Consider the following 9,123-nt stretch of genomic DNA (forward strand, 5'->3'; position numbering starts at 1 on the left):
ATTACACTATAAAAAGCAAAATATAAAGCTTTATCCATTGAGTATGTAGCAGGTAGAATTCACAAAAACAAAACAAACAAACAAACAAAAACAGAACAAAAACCAAATGAAAACGAAACAAAAATAAACAAACAAACAAACAAAACACAAAAAACGTGTATTATATTTTTCTCACATTTTTAACTTAGTGAATTGTCAGCCTGCTGAAAACTGGTAGTCAAACATACGTATTGTGTTCCAGCGGCATTTTTTTTTTTTTAGTTTTTCTACTTTGGAAGAAAATTTTGACAAGCATCTGCACTCTCAATCTGGAACCTGATGGACTAGGTGAGTTTTTTCTGGTCTTCCTGCAAACACCAGCAGTACATTTTCTGTTGGTCAAATACTTTACTTTCACCTGAGGAGCTGCTATTGTTCTCATCCTTCATTTCTCTTTCTATACTTGACATGACGTTCCCATGATTTGAGCTCTCAAGATCAACAGCATTCTACTGAATCCCATTTTAAATTGGTTTCCAAGAGAATTAGAATTTTGGAGTTGCAATGATAAAAAAATAAATAAAAGGAAATTAAAAACAACTCAATAGAACTTAATGAACAAGCTTATCCTTCTTTCCCATAAATTCCTTATTTCTATTTCATTTGAAATTTCTTGTTTTTATATTCTGACAAATTAAATTAAATTAAGTGAAACTCAAGAAATGATAGCGGCAACATCCCTCTCTGATGACCATGGTTATACCTAGGAGATTTTATTGAACTTCCAGCACTGCATGATCTGATAGTAAACAGCCATAGCTATAAACGGTTAGGAACGTTCTCTACACTGACCAAATCAGTTTTCTCCAGCTTCACTCCTGAAACCAGTATGAAACTAATGGTCAAAAACTTCTTGGTAATTTCTGGAAAATCAAGTTTGTGGTTCAGATATCTGCTGGAAAGACTAAAAGGTAGAGAGGATTATTTTACTGTATGAGACTACCTGGTGGCTTTGGAGTGGTATTATTCAATAAACACATCCTACCCCTTTACCTAGAAATGATTTGACATTGATTCTTTTTTTTTTTTTTTCCCCATTCTCCAAAAGCTAGGAAGATTAAAGAAAATGAATAAAGCCTCATTTCAGCATTTCATCTGATGTGAATCAATGTGAGTGACTTCTAGAAGACTGTGCCCACTTAACCCAGCCATGTATATGACAGTTTTATTAAATAGAAACACTGTAATGCAATTTAGTGAAATACATTGAAATAAGACATTTTAACAGAATACAAACAACAATAAACCCTTTCAATTCAAAATCACAAAATGGTTCATTTAGCAATATGGTTAGTTGAGACCCCACTTCAGAGCTGTATTTATCAGAGTGGGTTTTTTTTAATCCAGAAGCAATTATTATGGCTAACTTGGAGATAAAAGGAGATAACTATGCAAATCGGAGGGTAGAATGGATGGAGAACATTATTTTTAGTTAAATTTTATTCAGTGACATATGATAAAATCCAAATTGCAGAATAGTATTATAACATGTAACTTGACTGATAGAAATGGTAAATTCTTATCTTGGTTCACACAGGTAAAATGTATACAAACTGGAACTTTCTTTGTCAATAAAGTGATGTTACTAGATGCAAACTAATATGATTTGAAAACGTATTCATTCTGAATCTTCATCTGATACCAAGACTGAAATACCAAGGCCTTTTAAAGCCACATGTAAAATTAATAGACTCATGTAAGTCACAGAGGACATTGATGTTCCCTGGTTGAAAATTCTGCGTTCTTACTTTTCAATAGTTTTAGTAGGAGTATAATTCAACTATATTTATAAACAAAACAGGTTTAATGGGTATATGTATACACTCAGAATATGTATCAAAGGTTGCTCTCTTTCACCTGTGATTGATGTTTTCCTTCCCCTTGTTAACAGCTGAAGTTTCTAAAAGAATCTTGTTTTTCTTTCAGCCACAGATGTTATATCACAGAGAATTATGTTCCCTATTATAAACAGTTCAGGTGTAAAGAAAAATTTCAGAGAAAAATTTCCTGTTTATACACATTTATCTTCAGTAATTATCTCTGAAATCTATTAAAAAAAAAAAAAGGCCTGCAGATATAGTTTTAGTCATTTGTTTTTAAATGTTTGACCAATACAAAAACTAATCTTGAAATTTATGTTATATTTCTCCTCCCTACTCCCTGTCTCGGGTGTACATATCTGCTTTAGAAAGAGATATTAATCTCTTTTGTTTAGACTAAATGTCCATCTCATATTGTAACTTTGTGCAGTGCTGATCAAATACATGTGCTAAAATAATATCTCCAATATCTATAGTTTTGACTGAGTTGTAGTAACTGGAATATCTAATAATGTCCACCTGATACAAGTCTTCATAAACTATTGCAAAATTTAAGATAAGGTAAGACAAGAATTGCATGTCAAAGTATTAAAATATCCATCAGACTAAGTATACACTTCTCAGGGAGAAGAACAGTGTCTCCTAGGATACAATTAATTATCAATTAAGGAAAGAAAGCATCTGAAGTACCAACTGGCATATTACTAGTGCCATTATATTTTGTTATAGAATTAATTCAGCTGCCCTTAAATGATAGCTTCGAGATTATATAGTAGTGAACAGGGACAAAATTATTAAAATTTGTGGACGGTGAAGGAGAAGAGGTCAGATTGTCAAAATAAAATCTTGTTATAATTCTGATGATAAAAAGCTTTTTTTTTCATGGTCTTTAAAAAAGTTATGTCAAGTTCTTTTCTGCTAGAAATGCCGTGTAACAATTCATTGTAGTCTGCCCTCCGTAAAAGAAGTTCAATCAAGTTAAGATCTGTAAATGTTTTGGAGGCATTTCTTAACTTAACTGGAGTTTAACTACTTTTTTGTACATATGTGTGTCTTGGCTCTTCCTGTTTTAAAAGTGATTTTACATGTAACACACCTAAGATAAAGTGTCAAGAGTTCAAATAATATTCCAAAAAAATGAACGATTAACTGTGAATAAAGGTCCTTGCTAAGCTTTAAAGTGTATTGTAGTTTATTTTAGAGAATAATTTAGAAAGAAAAAAATCTTCATAATCCCAGAAAATAAGGGTTTCTCTGTCTACTTTTTAAATGTTGAGAGGCTTAGCAACTGTTTTTTAAGCTAAATCTCTGAAGATTACATAGGAAAAATATATATACAACTGTAATACTTGATGTATGTAATGATGCATCAAATAGTGCAATTTTCTTGGTGAGCTGAGAATGCCCTGTTCAGACAAAGCCTGCACATTTTTAGCTTCGGTACTATGTGAATTGTTTCTTCTGTTTGCGGTGCTACCCCTCATAGGAGTAAAAGTAATTGTATATGTCTGTGTTTACAGGCTTTTTTGCTTGCTTCCTTGTTCAGCTTACATTTTTATGAAGGGCAGTCACTAGAGACTTTAATAAGGTCAAAAGGGATGAATTCTCTTTGTTGCTGATATTCAACATTAGATGATTTCTACAAGTCTGTGTAACAGAACAGGCCTTTACTTAAATTGCAATCAAAGGTCTTCAGAAACTGCTTTCTGTTTACATACTTACTTAGAAATTACAGGTGACCATCAGTAGTTACATATGTTAAAGGTTAAGGAAGAAAAAAGAGAAAACATTAGAACAAAATTTTAAAATTGTATGAATGGAGTGTCATCGATTCACCATGCCATCGATATAGCGTGTCTGTGATAGCAGAACTCTGTGGAGAAACTGGTGCCTCACCATATTTAAGGTGGAACACACATCAAGGAATGATAGATATGTCAGAAAAGTGGTTTATCACTTCAAGTTCTACTTTAGAGTTATTTTACTAACAATAACTGTGTATTCTAGTGCAAGAATGGAGTTACATTGATACATTGATATTCAATAACTGTGTTATTTCACTCTTAAGTGGTCACTAAATAAAAAGTTTAATTTCTAGCTTCTTTTGTAATCTGTTGATATTCTTGAATGTAAATATAGCTAAACTTTTCTGTTATCTAAACATAAACTATTGTTTATGGTTCTATTTTTGGAGAAAACAGATAACAAGAAGGGGAACTTCCCCATTCTGTAAGAAAACAAATTGATATATGTGTCTAAAATAAGCTAGACAATGCTAAAAAATGCTCACTTCTCAATTACATATATTTCTCATATGCTCAGAGATAAGTTACATGTTGCAGTTACACATTCTTTTCAATTTGCAAGTAGAGACCTTTATCTGATATTTTTTCTGAAAATATAGATACACAGCAGAGGTATTGCAACAATAAATGTTCAGTAGATTAGATGTATGAAGGGAAAACAGACTGCAGCTCACTTTTGTCTCAAATCGGTTTTTCACCTTCCTGTGGAATACTTCAGTAGAGCCCATAAAATGTATATAGGCTGTTACTTGAAAAATAATACTCAAAGGCTGTCTTCAGTATAGAGAAGTCATCAAATAGCAGGAGAGAAGATGTTTGAGATGTTAATGGTTGCATCAGAGCAGCAGCCCAGCCTGGAGGATTTGAACCAGCTTCTGGAGCAGAGTCTTAGGAAAGCCTTGGTGAGTTATTTCCCAAGTCTCATCTCACAAATTATTTTGCTCTTCTTTTAAAATGTACTTTTAAAAATTAATTATAAGCAATTTTTATGCTCCTGTATGTGAAGTAGTGAGAAGCTTAGGATGATGACATAAAATAACATTTTCTACTTATTTTCTTTTATGCTTCTAAGTGAACTAACTGTAAGACACTACGGTATATATGTGGGAGTTTGTGCCTCATTAAGCCTTAAATTGTGCTAGGTATGTCTCTGCAAAGCTATTGTAAAAAGAGCAACTGGGGAAAAAAAACCCACTGCAGTAAAATGTACACATCTACTTGTTAAACGTTGCAAAAACAGCTGAAGAAATTGACTTTTCATAACCTCCTTTCTGAATAACTATATTTTACATAACAAGGTCTGAGCTGTTCATAAGTGTACAAATAGACAAGACCTGTTTCAGAGGCTAACACGTCATATACTTTTGACATGTTTCACAAGTTAATGAATTTCCTTCAATAAAAAGGAGCAAACCACTAAGGTAGCCAAGGAAAGAAAACAATAAAAGCTGTTGAAGGAAAATTATTTAATTGCACCCTTGTGCCCTAATGGAAATTTTGAAAGAAAATAACTTTTGTCTCAGAGAAACACTTTCAGCAACTGAAGAACTTATACTTGCGTTTTACCCCACCTATACATTGTAACAACCCTAGGATGCTTTCTCTTCAGAAAAACACACCACCAGAAGCTGCAGATGTCAGTATTTGCCATTGGTAATATATATTGTGCTCTCATCTTTATTAAGTGGAGAGGACAGCGATGTAATGAAAAAGAATCTTGATATCTCCTGAACAAAGCATTATGTATGATGGATGATGCAGAGACAAGGAACCTTCTGTTACTGTTGATGAGAACAGTAATTGTACAATGTTAAAATAAGGAAGAATAACAAAAGCATCATCAATGTAACTCCATTCTTACACTAGAATACACAGATCTCACACTAGGAAATGCTCACAAATTTTTAGAGTAGTTGTGTGACGTAAACACAAACAGCACAGAAATTTAATCAGATAAAAAGCAATACAACTGTGAGAGAAGCAGTTGAACAAAATCTATAGTATATGAACAGTGATACTTAGAAACTGGAAAACTAGGAATGAATCATGGAGATTTAAACTATATGGCAAAATATAAGGGGCAAGATGTCCAATGAATGAAGGAAGGATGATCTCTGAAAGAATATACAGGATACCTAGTAGCTGAAACTTTTGTCACTGGAGCTATATTCTTACTTGACAAGCAAGTTTATGAACACATACATATAAAATCAAAATTATCTGGATTTTAATTTCAACAGCAGCGTGGATGCTAGTGCTGTTCAGAGAATTTGGAGATAGCTGTCTATTAAGATTAAATTTAATTCCAAATGGGGCTAGTACAGAAGATTTCTGTGGTCAGATGCTCAGGGAAGTAAACAAAAGAGAGAACATCCTTCAGAAAATATGTCATTATTATTATTATTATTATTAAATGAGGTAAAGAGTCTGAAACTGTTATTCAGCAATATAAAATTTACATTTTCTAGAGAATGACTGGCAAAAAAGTTGTCTCCAGGGAAGAATCTACCCATTCACAGGTTCAAGAAACTGCCAGGGGAATACTTTGCACAACTGAACCAAATTATGTGCAAAGACAGACATTTCCCACAGCTGGCCATATATATAATCACCACCATATTGTCTTTTTCTCTTAGATAAAGTGCACATCTTTATAGGTCGCCTTGATGAGACAGCTGTACTCTGAACAAGAAACAAATTTTCTAAAGTAGGTAACATTTAAAAGGAACATTCTGTTGGACTTAGAAGAGCTGAAAGCGTATTTATCCTACCCAACTCCGCGCATTTCTCAGCTTCTGATAATTCTTTGTGTATGACAAACCAATTTGGAAACTGTTCTTAAAGTTTAGTCCTCAAAAATAAAAATCAGAAAAGCTAGTCATAATGGTTAAAGTATTACTGAATTGTTGTCATTAAATAAAGAAAAACCTGTTTAAATAAAATCAAACAAAGAAACAAACAAAAAACTCACTTGAAAAAGCTGAAAGTGCTACCCCCACAGAAATCCATTGTTTTTCTTCAAGAAACATTACAGAAACCAAGCTGTGTTAAACTCCACAGCAAAAGACAACCACAGCAAAACCTCAGGTCTGCCAGTACTTCAGCGTGCGTTTCTTCAGCTTCTATTTTGAAAACAGAAACATGCTGTAAGTTCTCAGCAGCATTTATTGGGTTCAGAGATACTTGGTGACTATCTGTTCATAGCTACAGTTTTCTTCTTCTTTTTTCCACTTTGTCTGATGTGCTTTTCTCTCAACATTGTGAAAATCAACAGATGCTAGCTGTAGTACAAATTAAGAGATTAGGCAGTTACCAACATAAGAACATGTTTTAAAGAAAGATGTTAAAGTCCACATAAACCTTGTCCTGGTATTGTTCCCAGTATTTGCCAGTCATCTTCAGCAAATTATAAATGAACAGGTGAAAGCTAATGCCAGAAACCCATTAGATGCTGGCAAAGAAGGTGGAGCAGAGGAAGCCATTTCACAACAGGGCAGCTACCGTACTGGTAGTCCCCTAATGGCCTGTTTCTGAAAAGAAAATGCATCTTGAACCCTGTGGTACTTCAAAATAATCCATTGTGAAAACTCCAGTGCACAAAAAGTGCATGGAAGTAGTTGTCAGCATCATACCCAGTTAACTAGTCCTACCTCCTTATAGGACTTTTACAGGACTTGGAAATAAATAGAAATACACCAACTTTTTCTGGAAAATATGCAAATGACACCTGTTGCATTCAAATGTAAAAACTTAGGCTTGTAAATCTTAAGCATTTTTTTTCTATAGCTGGAGATCACCTCCAAACAGGGATTGATCTTACACCAAGACAAGCCTCTAATGCAGGTCAGGCAAACTTCTTTCATTAGGTTATTTCTCTATTGATATAAGCACAGGCTATAAGATTAACTCCGATTTAGGTGTTTGTCTTCTTCAGTTACAAGGAGATGAAGCTGACCCTGGGCTATATTTCCATATGTACTGACATCGTCTGGAAAGTAAATTGGAAACTGATCTTTGTAATTGTCAAGGATTGTATAAGTAAAATGACAAGAATCTGTTCATATCCATTTAAAAGTTATGTAACATTTTATTGTTACATGCATTTTAATACTTGAATATCAAAAAAAGGAAGAAAGAATGGATGAAGAATTCCCAGTTTTTTCCACTACTGTGTAACTGTGTTTATTTCTGATGGAACAGGTTAGGGAGTGGCTTTTAAAACTGAAAAAGACCCTCACTTTGGAATATTAAATACAACCCTCAGAAATCACACTACCCGCTTAGCAGACAACCATCCAGTCTGATATTTTCTAACTGTAAGTATTTTACCAAAATCCAAATTATAATTTAATAAGTTAAATGTAAATTTAGATTGGACTTAGCAAATAATTTACAATCATGTTCCTTTCTCATTAGCACACAGATGATTATGTTTTATTCTTACAGACTTTGGATTCTGAAAATTAGCTGAGAAGTATCATGAAACATTAACGTGTTATGATAATATAGTTATAGATTCAGAATACACTGTAGCAATTTCCTTTCTGGGCCTCCCTTATTGTGCATTACTGTTCAAATTTTAAATATATTATCAATTCATATTTTCAGTTTATGTTTAGAAGAGCTAAATGCATGTGATTACTATATATATAAGTAATTGGGTTTGCTCTTTTCTTAGAGAAATAAGTATACATACAGTAGATCAATAATATATCACAGGAAAGGGATAGCCCAGTGTACTGAGGTGAGTTTGCATCTTTTCTCCACTTAAAATGAATGTAATATAAGCTAGTGAAACAGTAGTTTGTTGTAGTAACTCTTCAAATAGAAGGAGGCCAAGTGACTTGCAATTTTCACTTGCCTGGTTAGTGCACATGGTCTGTAGAGATTCTGAATGACAACAAATTCAAAATTGTTTTCAGGATGTTTTCCCAAGGTGACAGGGATGAGTCACACAGAGCTGCAGCTTGTCAGCCCTATCCCTCATTTAGTATAAGATGTTAAAAATTTTTGCAGACCAGATTAAACAAAAGTCCATTGTCTCCGTAATGCTTCTCTGAAGCAAACAGCTACTGCTCATGTATTTCTGTAGCTGCCAGGAGTGATCTCAAGGACTACAGATTTCATCAGTACCCAGTCTTTCCCAGGAAAGGTGGCTTGTGCTTCTCAAGTCAGAGGAGACCAGAAGGGAACACATTCTGTGCAAGACAGAATAGTCAGAGTATTATTAGTTACAATTTTGTACTTTTATTTCAGACATTTATTGAAATAAAGCAAGAAAATCACCCCTTGCCATATGTTTGCTGAAAACAAAACTGGATGCAAAGATGTTCAAGAGCCATGAAGATTGTACTGGAAAATCACCAGATTTCCACGAGGCAAAAGGGTATGGCACTGGACAGATGAGTGAGGTCTCCCCAAAACAGAACAAACATACGCAATTGAAAGGGATGCCTGGC

The sequence above is a fragment of the Patagioenas fasciata genome, chromosome 1 (genome assembly GCF_037038585.1).
Source record: "Patagioenas fasciata isolate bPatFas1 chromosome 1, bPatFas1.hap1, whole genome shotgun sequence".
Lineage (NCBI taxonomy): Eukaryota > Metazoa > Chordata > Aves > Columbiformes > Columbidae > Patagioenas > Patagioenas fasciata.